Below are 14,857 nucleotides of genomic sequence, written 5' to 3' on the forward strand. Positions count from 1 at the left end.
CCCAGTTGGGGCGCCGGGTTCCGTCCCGGTTGCTCCTCCTCCAGTCCAGCTCTCTGCTGCCCGGGAAGGCAGTGGAGGATGGTCCAAGTGCTTGGGCCCTGCACCCACATGGGAGACCAGGAGGAAGCACCTGGCTCCTGGCTTCGGATTGGCACAGCTCGCCAGCCGTAGTGGCCATTTGGGGGTGAATCAATGGAAAAAGGAAGACCTTTCTCTCTGTCTCTGTCTCTCTCTCATTGTCTAACTCTGCCTGTCAAAAAAAAAAAAAAAAAAAAAAAAAAAAAAAGAAAATCAACCAAACATAACCAATGTGGAGTTAATGTCCTGATTACTATCTTTCTCGTAGAAAATATTCTGTTTGGTCTTCAAAGAAGGAGGTACCTTTCTCTGAAGGGAGGAAAGAACCTCCACTTTGACTATGACCTTGTCTAAACAAGATAAGAGTCGGAGAACTCAAGGGGCTTCCATAGCCTTGGAAACTCATGACTGGAGCATAGGGAGATTACTGATGCCATAAACAGGAGTGTCAATTTGTAAAGTCAACAACAGGAGTCACTGTGCACTTACTCCTCATGTAGGATCTCTGTCCTTAATGTGCTGTATGTACATTGAGACTTAATGCTATAATGAGTACTCAAACAGTATATTTCACTTTGTGTTTCTATGGGGGTGCAAACTGTTGAAATCTTTACTTAACGTATAATAAACTGATATTCTGTTAAAAAAAGAAGAAGAAGAAGAAGAAATTAGCAATTCCCAACTTGACTCTCACTGGTATTAAACATGACAATAGGTCTGATCTGATTTCATCATCATTTAAAAAATCATCTATTATTTTTCACTTTATGTTTCTGTGTGGGAGCAAACTGTTGAAATCTTTACTTAATGTATGCTAAACTGATCTTCTGTATATAAAGAGAATTGAAAATGAATCTTGATGTGAATGGAAGGGGAGAGGGAATGGGAAAGGGGAGGGTTGCGGGTGGGAGGGACGTTATGGGGGGAAGCCATTGTAATCCATAAGCCGTACTTTGGAAATTTATATTCATTAAATAAAAGTTAAAAACAAAAAGAAAATATTCTGTTAAAGTAATTTCAGACCCAAATGTTAGGACGGACATCAAGAGGAAAAGAAACTAGTGAAAGGAAAAGCTTATTTTCCTCCTTTTTTATTTTTATTAGGATTTTAGATTGGAAAATATATTCCAGAGTCTGAAATATCACAAGCCATTCAAATTGCTCTAGGTACCAAGGGATGTGTTATAAACTGTCCTTGACAGACGATCACCAACTGCATGCTGGTCAGTGATGAGATCCAGTTAATGGGCTTCCTTATCCCTCTAAAGGGAATCGGGGAGTTTGGTGAGTGTGTTTATCTGAACAAGTGCAGATATGTGTAACCTAATAGTGCTTTGCTATAGTTGTCAGAGCAAACTCTAAGTTTCAATGCCAGTATCTGCTGAAATAGAGTTGAAAATACTTGCAATACTGAATCATACTTTAAAAATTGCTGGATATAACTTGACTCTCACTGGGATTAAACATGACAATAGGTCTGATCTGATTTCATCATCATTTAAAAAAATCATCTATTATTTTTCACTTTATGTTTCTGTGTGGGAGCAAACTGTTGAAATCCCTACTTAATGTGTGCTAGGCTGATCTTCTGTATGTTAAGATAATTGAAAATGGATCTTGATGTGAATGGAAGGGGAGAGGGAGTTGGAAGGGGGAGGGTTGTGGGTGGGAGGGACGTTATGGGGGGGAAGCCATTGTAATCCATAAGTCGTACTTTGGAAATTCATATTCATTAAATAAAAGTTAAAAAAAATGAAAAAAAAAATTGCTGGATATGTAGCTGCATTTAACTTCTGCTATATCTGTTAGTAGGTCATTTTTTCTGCCTCCATAATAAGGACTCAGTATTGCCTTCTGTTTATTCTTATAGTATGAAATACTGCTTTTTAAAAAGTTTTAGCTTGGCTACACAATATTGTTTTTAAAATTTTTATTATACCATGAAGTAGTAATACTATTTGTATGAGTAAATATCTCTGCCTGAGTAAATGATAAATGTGTATATTTCCCCATGTTCCTGGCCTTCTAATCTTAAGAAAGGTGTTGTCACTACTTTCTTAAACAGCTATCTGTCGCCAGGTTGTACTCAATGTGATGCATATGATTTAATCTGTGCATTTAGGCTCAAGGTTAATTCGAGGATCTTTTATGGTTTCAGAAACTGGTAATCAGAAACAGTTCTAATTCTCCAGCCCAGCAAGTTATAGGCCCTCTCTGTTCCCTCTAAAATTTCCTCATTAACTAGTCAGTTGTTTTCTAAGTTGTTTTCTCTTCAGTGTAGGTAAAGTATCAAATGCAATTGAAAGCAACTAACCTATACTCTGAACACTCTTTGTGTAAACCATTTTTCACAGATTGACAACTATGCAAGATACTTTAGCTTCTAAGTTACAAGAGCTGGTAGATTTACCCAACTGTTTCACCAATGTTCTACTAAGGTTGTCATTTTTCTGTTATTCTATAAAAGTTTCCTACCAAACTCTGGCCAGTCCCAAGTGTTTCAAGTTTTGTTGCTTTATTAACCTCTTACTTCCAAGTACCAAATTCTATATCAGTTTGCTATTGTCACAGTAAAGCTACATTAAAAAAAATAAACTCAGTGTTTTAAAAATAACAATCATCTATTCTCACGAATCAGCAAGCCAGCTGGAGTGCCTCTATTAATCTTGGCTAGGCTGAGGTGAGCAGCTCTGTTCCAAGCTATGGTATCTGGCGTGACTCTGGTCCACATGTGTTCATTCTCTGGCCTAGCTACTGAGGCTTTTTTCATGGCAATTGCAGATGCACAAAAGGGCAGTGGAAACCTCCAAGGCTTCTCACAAGTTACAGGTGACGTACTGTTTCTTCCACCCATGTGTTACTGAATAGTGCAAATCACATGGCATAGACCAAAGTCATTAGGTAAGAAAACATACTTCATCATCAGTGAGGTTGTGGCATGGATGTAGAAACAAGGAAAAATGAAAACTCCACCATAAACATATCACTAGATGACAGAAAGGTATTTGATAAAAGACAAACATTTTCTAAAAAAATTTCTTGATGAAATAGAACAGAAAATAATGTCAATATTTTCCTAAATAATAAAAGTTCAAGATTGTTTTTAATGTAAATTAGTAAGGAATATTTGAGGGTGCCCCCAGGACACAATAGTATTTTGAAAAGTTCTAGAAAATATAATAAGGTCCAACAATAATGAAAAAGAGAGAGGGAAGAAATGAAAGAAGGAAGGAAGGAAGAGAGAGAGAGAGGAAAGAACACAGGGAAGGAGGGAGGGATAGAGAGAAGGAGAAATAAGAATGGGGGGAGACAATAAAATCTTGATGATAATGTCTTATTTAAGAAAATAAAAATAATAATCATTTTTCTATGACATAGTTACTTAAAACTTTAAGAAAATTTAATGAAAAGAAATTTAGAGAATTTAGCAAGTTTTTTAAAAGATTTTACTTATTTATTTGAGAGGGAGAGACAGCGAGAGAGGTCTCCTATCTGCTGATTCATTCCCCAAATGGCTGCATCGGCTGGAGCTGGGCTGATCCAAACCCAGCTTTCCCTGGGTCTCCCATGTGGGTGCAGAGTCCCAAGCACTTGGGCCATCCTCCACTGCCTTCCCAGGCCACAAGCAGGGAGCTAGACTGGAAGAGGAGCAGCCAGGATGTGAACCGGTGCCCATATGCGATGCCGACACCTCAGGTGGCAGCTTAACCCACTATGCCATGGCACCCACTAGAAAATTTAATAAAGTGGATAAATAAGTATGCAAACATATCAGTATAACTTTTCTCTCCTCTAACAAGTACTAAGAATGGGCTTAGGAAACATTTGCAATAAGAGGAATCAAAACAGGTAGGATTAAATTTAATAAGATCTTATTGAAGGAGAGAAAACAAGTTTATTTTAAACAAATGGAAAAATGCACAACATTATTGATTAGGAAACTTTAATGTAAGAATCTATCAATGTAACAAAATGTATGCATAATTTAAAAGTATGCATCAATTTAAAGTAGAAATCTAAAATTTCTTGGTAGAAGCTACATAAAATAGCTTTAAATTTTACACAAAAGAATATAATAGTTAAGAATAACCAAGAAGTTTGAATGAAACTGATGTTTTGAAATTTGCTTATTGTTTACAGCCCTTGACTATATTCTTGAGGAACAGTGATGTTTCTACCTACTTTTTGTCGAATTATTTATTTAGTGGAGAGTTAATTTTGTTATTATAAAAAAAGTAGAAGCTTGTCATTGCAAAAATTAAAAGAAGAAAAGAAGGAGGGAGGGTGGCATTGAGTGAGGGCAGAAGGATTAGGTGGGAAGTATCATTATGGTCTTAAAAGTGTATATATGAAATACATAAAATTTGTTCCATTTTTATAAATAAAAATATTTAAAAAGAATAACCAAGAAGGTTATGAAAAGTAGGGAATTATTAGGGAAAATTTACCATGTAGTTATTGGTACATATCTAACAGCTACTGTAAGAAACTAAATATGGCATTAAAATTGAAGATCAGCATTAAAGAATAAAAATAGAACACAAGATGTGACATTTTAATATACTCATATGACAAAGACCATAGTCCAACACTGTAAAACATAAAGGATATTTAAGAAATGGAACCAACACTGATATTTATGGGGGAAAAATGCAATTGGAGCTCTGTCATAAAGAGTACTAAAGAACAATCACAATGAAGACATATATAAAAAACAGAAATAAGTATCTTAGGAGGAAATTTAGGAAACAATGCATACTTTTTAATTTTTTTTTTTTTCTGAGGGACTAGCATTGCAGTCTAGTGGGTAAGGCCACCACCTGGAAAGCCAGCATCCCATTTGGGCACTGGTTGATGTCCTGGCTGTTCTACTTCCAATCCAGCTCCCTGCTAATGGCCTTGGAAAAGTAGCAGAAGATGGCCCAAGTGTTTGGGCCCCTGCCATCTATGTGGGATACCTGAATCTCCTGTCTCCTGGCTTCAGCCTGGCCTAGTGCTGGTCATTGTGGCCATCTGAGTGTGATTCTCTCTCTCTCTCTCACACGCACACATAAACACACTCTCTCTATCGTTCTCTCTCTCTCTCTCACTTCTTCTTTCTGTGACACTTTCATATAAATAAATCTTTTTGAAAAATAAAATTTTTGCTCTGAAAAATATGTATAATATAACAATTTTCATTTTACCTTTCAAAAAAGTTTTCTTTATTATTGGAAAGGAAAATAGGGGTCAGGGTGGGAGTAGAGAGACCTCCCATACCCTGGGTCACTCCTCAAATGCCTGCAACAGTTAGGTCTGAACTAGGCTAATGCCAGGAATGGGAAAGTCAATCTGGGTCTCCCACATGGCAAGGATCAAACAATTTGGGTGCACATTAGCTGAATCAGGAAAGGAGCCAAAGGACCTGAATCCGAGTTTTCCAGTATGGGATATCAGTGTCCCAAGCAGCATATTAGTCACTGTGCCAAATGTTCACCCTGATTTTGTAACCATTTTAAAGTGGACAATTTGGTGGTATTGATTTTACTCATGATGTTTTAGAACAGTATAACCATTACCACTATTTCCAAAACTATTTTTATCATTCCAAATAGAAATTCTTTATCCTCTAAATAGTAACTTTCCCATTCTCCTTGGTCCTCAATCTGTAGTGTATTTCATGTCACTGTGAATTTGCTTTTGGTAGACATTTCATATTAGTGGAATCATATATTTGTCTTTGTGTCTGGCTTGTTTTACTTAGCATAATGTTTTTGTGATTTGTCCACACTGAACCATTTAGTAGTTTCATTACTTTTTGTGGTGGATAAATATTTCATTATATGTATATTCTACATTTTATTTATACAATCACTTGTTGATAGACACCTGCGTTTTCTTTATGGCTTTCTGAATTATGCTGTAAGGAATGTTGTCATCTAAGTATGAGATATGTTTTCAAATCTTTTGAATATATATGTAAGACTAGAACAATGGATAATCTGCTAATTTTACCTTTAATTTTTTGAACACTAAATTCATTTCCACAATGACTGTACCATTTTACATTCCCATCAGCTAGTAATATACAAGTGTAAGAATTCCAATTTCTTCAAAATGTTGCTAATACTTTTTGTTGTTGTTGTTGTTAAATATTTATTTATTTATTTGAAAGGCAGAATTATTTTTTTAACTTTTATTTAATGAATATAAATTTCTAAAGTACAGCTTATAGATTACAATGGCTTCTCCCCCATAACGTCCCTCCCACCCGCAACCCTCCCCTTATCCACTCCCTCTCCCCTTCCATTCACATCAAGATTCATTTTCGATTCTCTTTATATACAGAAGATCAGTTTAGCATACATTAAGTAAAGATTTTAACAGTTTGCTCCCACACAGAAACATAAAATGAAAAGTACTGTTTGGGTACTAGTTATAGCATTAAATCTCAATGTACAGCACACTACGGACAAAGATCCTACATGAGGAGTAAGTGCACAGTGACTCCTGTTGTTGACTTAACAAATTGACACTCTTGTTTATGGCATCAGTAATCAGCCTAGGCTCTTGTCATGAGCTGCCAAGGCTATGGAAGTCCCCTGAGTTCACCGACTCTGATCATATTTAGACAAGGCCATAGTCAAAGTGGAAGTTCTCTCCTCTGAAAGGCAGAATTATATGTAGAGAGGCAGAGACAGAGAAGGAGAGACCTTCCATCCTCTGATTCACTCCCCAAATGGCCACAATGGCCAAGGCTGGACCTTACTAAAGCCAGGAGCCTGATTTTCCATCTGGGTCTCCCACATGGGGGGCAGGGGCCCAGGGCCATAGACCATCTTCTGCTGGAGCGGCCTGGCTGTAAACCAGTGCCCCTATGGAATACCAGGACCACAGGTTGTTGTTTCCCATTTTGTTCTTATATCCATCCTGGAGGATGTGAAATAACACATAAAATTTGGATCTCTTAATGAAAAAAACATACTATTCATTACAATTTGATATATTTTTCAAAGATTCCATAATAAATTAAAAGAATAGAAATATATTTAGAAAAACAAAGTTAAATTCAAATGATAGAGAAAAGGTTCATAGTGATACTTTCAAAAATATAAAATGACTATAGTTTGAAAAAATTAGATAAGTAATATGAATATACAATAACAAATAGAAGCATATGACAAGATACTTGGAAATGGAAAGCAAAATAACACTTCATATGCTTCTGTCAAATATTCATCAGAGCTGTGACACCTATTGCTGGGCATAATGAGGACAACAAGAAGAAAAAGAATGATCTATAAGAGAGAAGATAATTAAAACTGGAGTAATGAAATATGAGAAGTATGAATAATATATGATTAAAATTGGTAAGTTGAAACTAAAAATTATAATTTATTATAATTGAAATTTTATACATAAAAGTGATACTAAAAATTGCACATAGGGGCCAGTGTTGTGGCAGTGGATAAAGCTGCCCTCTTGGATGCCAGCAACCCATATGAGCACCAGTTCAAGTCCTGGCTACTCCACTTCCAATTCAGCTCCCTGCTATTGCACATGGGAAAGCAGCAGCAGATGGCCAAAATGCTTGGGCCCCTGCACCCACAGGGGAGACATGGTTGGAGTTCCAGGCTCCTGAATTCGGCCTGGCCTAGTCTCTACATTCAGGGCCATTTGGAAAGTTAACCAGGGGAAGAAAGATCCCTTGTTCTCTGTACTTTCCTTTCTCTTTCTCTGTAACTATACCCTTTAAATAAATAAATCTTTTTCAAATTTTCACATAAAAATAATGAACAGCTGGCAGATGTTTGGTCTAGTGTTTGACACCCACATCCAATATCCAAATGCCAATACATGGATGCAGGCGTACACCTTCCGGATAGGTTAACGCCGGCGAGACCTCGGAGACACCAGACGCGTTTATCGGCTTTTCAGCTTCCACTTTATTTTTCAGCAGACTCGCGTTACATGTCGCGAACGCCCGCCGTCTTCGCCTCCTCCAACCCTCTTATATATCCCGCCCTGTTACCGGCATTCATTCACAACTCCTTCATTCACCACTCCCGCTTATTACTGGCGTTCATTCATAGCTCCCGCCTGTTACCGGCGTTCATTCACAACTCCGCCTTTTACCAGCGTTCATTCATCACTCCGCCTTTTACCAGCGTTCATTCATAACTCCCGCCCACCGTCCACCTATTTATATATGATTCACGGAAAACATGTTACCAACTCAGCAAGAGTAAGTGTGGGAAACATGCAATAACAGGATGCTTAAAGTCAAAACAGGATCTTGCAATTAGCAACGGGCAGGGTGGAAAAAGCTCAGCACTAAACTTCTTGTGCTTGTACATGTCGGGAGGGGCACAGCTGGCCAGGCTGTCCCGTTCCCCGACACATGGAAGACCTAGATTGTGTGCTGGATTGAGACCCAGACTTCCAGCTCAGGCCTGCCAGGACTTGTAGGCATTTGGGGGTAAAACCAGTGGATGGGAACTCTCTTTCTTTAACTGTCTCTCAAGTAATTTAAAAATATGATTTTTAAATAGACAATTGGAGAAAGTGCAGAAGTTTCTTAAAATGTTAATACTTTGAATGTTCAAAAATATTGAATGATAGATTAAATATTTGGTTAGAAAATACTAAGCATACATATTAAAATATAATGTTAAAAATAAGAATAACAATTAAAAATAGAAGCTGGAATTTTGGAGCAACAGTTTAAGCCACCACCAGAGACACTGGTATCCTATATGGGAACATGAGTTTGTGTCCCAGCTCCTCCACTCCCCATCCAGCTCCCTGCTATTAGCCTGGGAAAGGCAGCTGAGGATGGCCCAAGTGTTTGGATCCCTGTTACCCACATCGGAGACCCAGATGGAGTTCCAGGCCCTTGGCTTCCATATGGCCCAGCCTTGGCACATGGGACTATTTAGTGAGTGAAGCAGAAGATGGAAGAGCTTTCTCTGTCTTTCCCCCTGCTCTTTTGTCACTCTTGTTTTCAAATAAATAAAAATAAAAATAAAATAAAATAAAATAGAATAATAACTAAAAATTAAAATGACAAGGAGTAAAAACTTGAAGCATCATTTTTGGTCATTTATTCACATTCAGTAAATACTTATTGGTTACTTAATATATTCAGGTACTAGAATATCTAATCTCTGGATTTATAATAATAAATAAGAGAAAAATTCTGAGGTTTCAAGTAGCTTAATGTTTGTTAGCACAAAATAATAATACTAACAGTTCAATAGGGATGTAAAATTCAAGATCAACATACAAAAGCAAAAAATATTCCATATACCATCAGAAATACGTGATATAATACTTGATGATGCCATGAAAATAAAATTAAATATTAACTAGGAATCATTCTATATAAAGGTTATACAAGTCTTGAATGGAGAAAAATCATTTCTATCAAAGAGAAAACACTGAATGAATAGAGAGATAAACTATATTCATTGATGGACGTATTCAATTACATAAAAATGTTAAATCTCAGTCTCTAAAACAAAGAGACAAAGATACAAGATACTTGGAAAAACATGTAACTGAACATGTTTGAATATCAGAAGTAGAATTTTCTGAACAAGATACAAAAAGATAAAGGAATGGTTAAATTTATGTATATGAATTTTATATTTAATAAAAGAACAATCAAGAGGAATTAACAAATTGGAATATTTGTAGGAAATAATACTGTTCAAGAATTAAAATTAATGTAGATACTTATATGTATCAATTTCAGACCTCAAAAATGCTAGAATTAATTTTAGAGTATACATATACAATATTATATGATGTATGCAACTTTATGAAAACACCAATCATATTTAGAAAGTCCTCTAAACTCTTAGTTTCTGTTTTGCAGTTGCATTTTATTAAATCAGAGATTATGAGACGTATTTGATACTGTTTTACATAACAATATGAAAGAAAGCACTACCAAATAGACTATGAGAAATAGTTTACCACTTTGAAATTGTACTTAATATTTATAAAAGAACTTCCTTGGGCCTGGCATTTTGGCACAGTGGGTTAAACTAACAGAGAATTGGTTCGAGTCCTGGCAGTTCCACTTCCAATCCAGCTCCATGTTAATGTGCCTGAAAAAGCAGCAGAAGATGGCCCAGGTTCTTGGGGCATTGCCACCTATGTGTGAAGTCCACATGCAACTCTAGGCTACTGGCTTCTTCCAGGTCCAGCCCTGGCTGTTGGGGCCATTTGGGGAGTGAATCAGCAGATGAAAGATCTCTTTTTCTGTCTCTTCCTTCCTCTCTGTCACTGCATATCAAACAAATAAGGTAATTCTTTTAAAAGGGGATTATCTTAAACATAATTATATATAACTTTTTTATTATTTATCATATTCTACTATGAAAAGGATGATGTAAGCAAAAAATAAATAGAAGTTCTGCTAAAATATCTTTACTTTCAGACTCTCCTGAACACTTTTCAACTCAGAGTCACTTGATGCCCATTTTTACCCACACTATAGAAATCTTTAGATTTAGAGACATTACTGATCAATTAGTCTTGATTAGGTTTTATGTGTGTATTTCCCTTTCTGCAGTTAACACTGAGTAACACTTGGAAATAAAATCATTAAAGAGTTTATAACCATGGTGTATTTATATAAATTCTATGTGTAAATTCTATGTGTGCTGATTTCATTTCCTTTGGGTAAATTCCCAGAAGTGGGATTGCTGGGTCATGAAGTAGATATATTTTCAGATTTCTGAGACATCACCTTACTGTCTTTCTTAATGAGCGAAGTAGTTTATAGTCCCACCAACAGTGTATTAGAGTGCTTTTTCCCCTACACACTAGCCAGAATTTAGTATCTTTTGATTTTGGGATAAAATTCTAATTGAGGTGAGGAGAAACCTCATTGTGGTTTTGATTTGCATTTCCCTGATGGTTAGCGATCTTGAGCATTTTTTCATGCTTGTTGGCATTTTGTATTTCATGTTTAGAAAAATGCTTGTTCAAGTCCTTTGCCCATTTCCTAATTGGATTGTTTGTTTTTTGTTGTTGAGTTTCTTGAGCTCTTTATAGATCCTGGATATTAATTCTTTATCAGTTGCATAGTTTGCAGACATTTTCTCCCATTCTGTCAGTTGATTCTTCACTTTGTTGAGTGTTACCTTTCCTGGTCAGAAGCTTCTTAGATTGATGCAATCCTATTTGTCTATTTTTGCTTTTACTGCCTATTCCTTAAGGGTCTTTTCCAAGAAGTCTTTGCCTATGTCAATGTTTGGCAGAGTTTCCCAGATGCTTTCCTCTAGTAATTTGGTGGTATCAGTGAGCCACAGCACCGGCTGAGCAGCTTCTTTTTTGATCATGACAAGTTTGAGGTTGCTTTGGAAAGACTCCTAATGAATCTATTAATACAAAATGTAAGAAACTTTCCTTGCTTTATCTGAAATATTTGACACAAAACAAATGTCAAGATTATCAGAGTCAATTAATTTTTGTGCTGTAAATTTGCATTTTAAGAAATTTAGGCCGGCGCCGCAGCTCAATAGGCTAATCCTCCACCTGCGGCACTGGCACACCGGGTTCTAGTCCCTGTCGGGGTGCCAGGTTCTGTCCCAGTTGATCCTCTTCCAGTCCAGCTTTCTGCTGTGGCCTGGGAGTACAGTAGAGGATGGCCCAGGTCCTTGGGCCCTGCACCTGCATGGGAGACCAGGAGAAGCACCTAGCTCCTGGCTTTGGATCAGTGTGGTGCACTGGCCACAACAGCCATTGGGGGGTGAACCAATGGCAAAGGAAGACCTTTTTCTCTGTCTTTTTCTCTCACTGTCCAATATGCCTGTCAAAAAAAAAGAAATTTAAATGTTAAATATTTAGTATAATCTTCCAATATTTTTTATCTGCTTCATACATGTGACCAGTTGTAAAGCAATCTACATTGGGTAAATATTATTTATATGCTGACATATATTTATTCATAATTCCAACTAACCATGTATTTAGGTATGATTTTTAAATAGATAACCACCAAAACCCTTCATATAAGCTTTTCATTAAAAATGATTCACCATTTATTATTGTGATTATTCACTTTTATTTAAAAGATATTCATGAAAAATATTCACTCCCCAATAATATAGAATAATATTATTCAGGGAATACCTGAGAATTTATAAGAATTTTGATTTTAAATTCATCAATCCCCAAAACTAATAACTACTGGAAATTCAGAAATATTAACTAATAGCAATAATAGGATGCATTTGTGTCTAAGGTGCATCCCAATTTTATTAACTTTAAAGTATGAAAAATGTAGGTCTTAGCATTAAGGAAATATAGTAGAAAATGAAGACATCATATTCAAAGATAATTTCTTTCAATATCCTTTCTAGGTATAAAATATTCAGTGAGCTTATGGTTTTGAATTTTCTAGGAAGCAGAGTACATTAATATAAGCCCAGAATGTTAATCAGTCATGTGTCTATTTTTTTCTCTCTTCTTTTTACTCATTCTAATAAATGGATTTTCTGTTAATTTATTTCTTGTTATATTTTTGCCTTTTCTTCTACTTTAAGTAAATGAAAATGAAACCTTATTTTGCAACTTTCTTGGTATTCAATTATATTGGTTTTAACTAAAAATAAGTAATTTGAAAAGATATACTTTCCTTGGTTTTCACTTTTCCTCAAAAGAGCAAATTGTATAGAACTAACCACCCAGAAAGTACTTTTTTTCTCTGCTCGCTTTTAAAAATCTCAGTATTAGGGGTTGGCGCTGTGACTTAACAGGTAAGAGCTGCCACCTGCAACGCCAGCATCACACATGGAAGACGGTTCATGTCCCAGCTGCTCCACTTCCAATCCAGCTCCCTTCTGGTGAGCCTGGGAAAGCAGCAGAAGATGGTCCAAGTACTTGGGCTTCTGCACTTACCTGGGTAGGACAGGATGAAGCTCCTGGCTCCTGGCTTTGGCCTGTCCTAATCCTGACTGTTGCAGCCATTTGGGGAGTGAACCAGTGGATGGAAGATTCTCTCTCTCTCTCTCTCTCTCTCTCTCTGCCTCTGCCTCTGCCTCTCTTCTCTCCTTCTCCCTCACTGACTTTCAAATAAGTAAATAAATCTTAAAAACAATTCTAATATTAGAACTAAAAAAGCTGAGAGAGACTTGAGGGGTTATAATATGATTTATAAGAGCAGATAATAAATCTTAAGTTTTTTGTCCCTTCCTGAAATATCCTCACATTAGTATTAGTATTCTAGTATTCTAGTGTATTGGTATTCTTAAAGAAGAGATTCTTTTCAAATGTTTTCTGGGAGGGGTGGGGATTTGGCCTAGAGATTAAGATACTGCTTGAGAATACTATATCCCTTAGCTGAGTGCTTGCATTCAAGTTCAGACTCTGTTCCTGATTCCAGATTCCTGCTAATGCACGCCCTGGGAGACAGCAGCTGATAGTTTAACGACATGGGAGGTCTGAATTAAGTTCATAGTTCCTGGCTTAGAACTGTCCAGGTTCCAGCTTTTCTATGTATTAAGTGTATGAATCAACAGATGAGAGATCTCTTGTCTGTTTACCTTTGTTTCTGTCTCTCTGCCTTTCAATTTAGAAAAGTAAAAATAAATTCTGAAATTTTAAAATATATTTTCTGGGAGATGATAGCAGTGAGTTTTGGTATCACTATATATTATATTACTATCCCAAAACTTTATCATTACTTTAGATTTTTTTGTTAGTTCTATTATTTTGTCATAATCTCACTTGAATTAGGGAAACCTAAACCTACATGACAGAAATTAAATTTGAAAACACTTAACCAGATAGCTTAAGTGTCCTATGCCTCTGTATATCTCTACTGCTCAAAGAATCAGATTCCAAAAATGGCTTTTCTAATAACTAGGTGGTTCCAGAATTTTAATCTGTCCTGATCCTCACTCACCTTTGTATTTCTAGGACAAGTCACTCAGGCTCAGTTGTCCTTTCTCTACTAAGGGAAATAACTAGATTTCAGAAGTATGCGATGTTGCCTGATTAATATTTGCAAAGTGCTTTGGAGATTAAAGGGGCTATCGAATTGGCAAATGCTATTTTAGGTACTAGCTCAATCAAGTGGTCTAACTGGATGATTGGCAGCCTGTAAAATTTTAAGTCAGTTGCAGGAATTCTTGTTATTGGAGTATAGCTGCTTCCAGAAAATGTATATTTAAATATTAACAACATTTGAAAAGCAAATACTCCCAGAGATAAACAGATGCTTTGAATCCGCAATTATTTATGTATCTTCCCTGTGCCTCCTTCATGCTTGTATTTTTAAAATTCTGTAGGTAAAGGACTGAAGTTCAGGCTCAAGGTCATTGAAGCAGCTGTGATTTTATTAGCATGCTCATTGAATGTGCTATAGAAATGTAATTTAAAGCATTAATATGTACACACTAAATAAAACCACACAGGCTATGGGAAAAGTTATTTATGACACTAGAGTTTTACCAGTTATGGAAATAAATGATATAACACATACATCTCTGGAAACAATGTAAACTTAGCTTACTCAACAGAAGCAGTAAAGGAAATCCTAACAATTCTTTTATTCTGTGAAGAGGATAATTTCACTGATGACAGCTTTTCATAATTTTACTCTTCTAGATAGTAAATAATTTTCATTATTCTTTATTTTATTACTGTTTGAATTACACTCCATATTGGAGTTCACCTTTTGCTAATAATTCTTTGGGAAGTGTATATTCACTGTTTTTCATATGGCAGTTACTACTGGCAGTGCCTAGTTGAAACCTACAGAATTACAACTCTCTTCAATATC

The 14,857-nt window shown here is 36.1% G+C and overlaps 1 long non-coding RNA gene across 1 annotated transcript in view; it reads right to left on the minus strand.

Annotated features, from left to right (window-relative positions):
* Positions 1 to 9,138: 9,138 nt before the first annotated feature.
* LOC127493604 (uncharacterized) overlaps positions 9,139 to 14,857 on the minus strand; it is a 248,366-nt gene continuing 242,647 nt past the window's right edge. Inside the window, exon 3 of the long non-coding RNA XR_016237281.1 lies at positions 9,139 to 11,881. This is a non-coding gene — a long non-coding RNA (uncharacterized LOC127493604). The remainder of the gene's footprint in view (positions 11,882 to 14,857) is intronic.

This window comes from Oryctolagus cuniculus, chromosome 7 (genome assembly GCF_051225735.1).
Source record: "Oryctolagus cuniculus isolate XC-2025 breed Fujian yellow rabbit chromosome 7, ASM5122573v1, whole genome shotgun sequence".
NCBI classification, from domain to species: Eukaryota; Metazoa; Chordata; class Mammalia; order Lagomorpha; family Leporidae; genus Oryctolagus; species Oryctolagus cuniculus.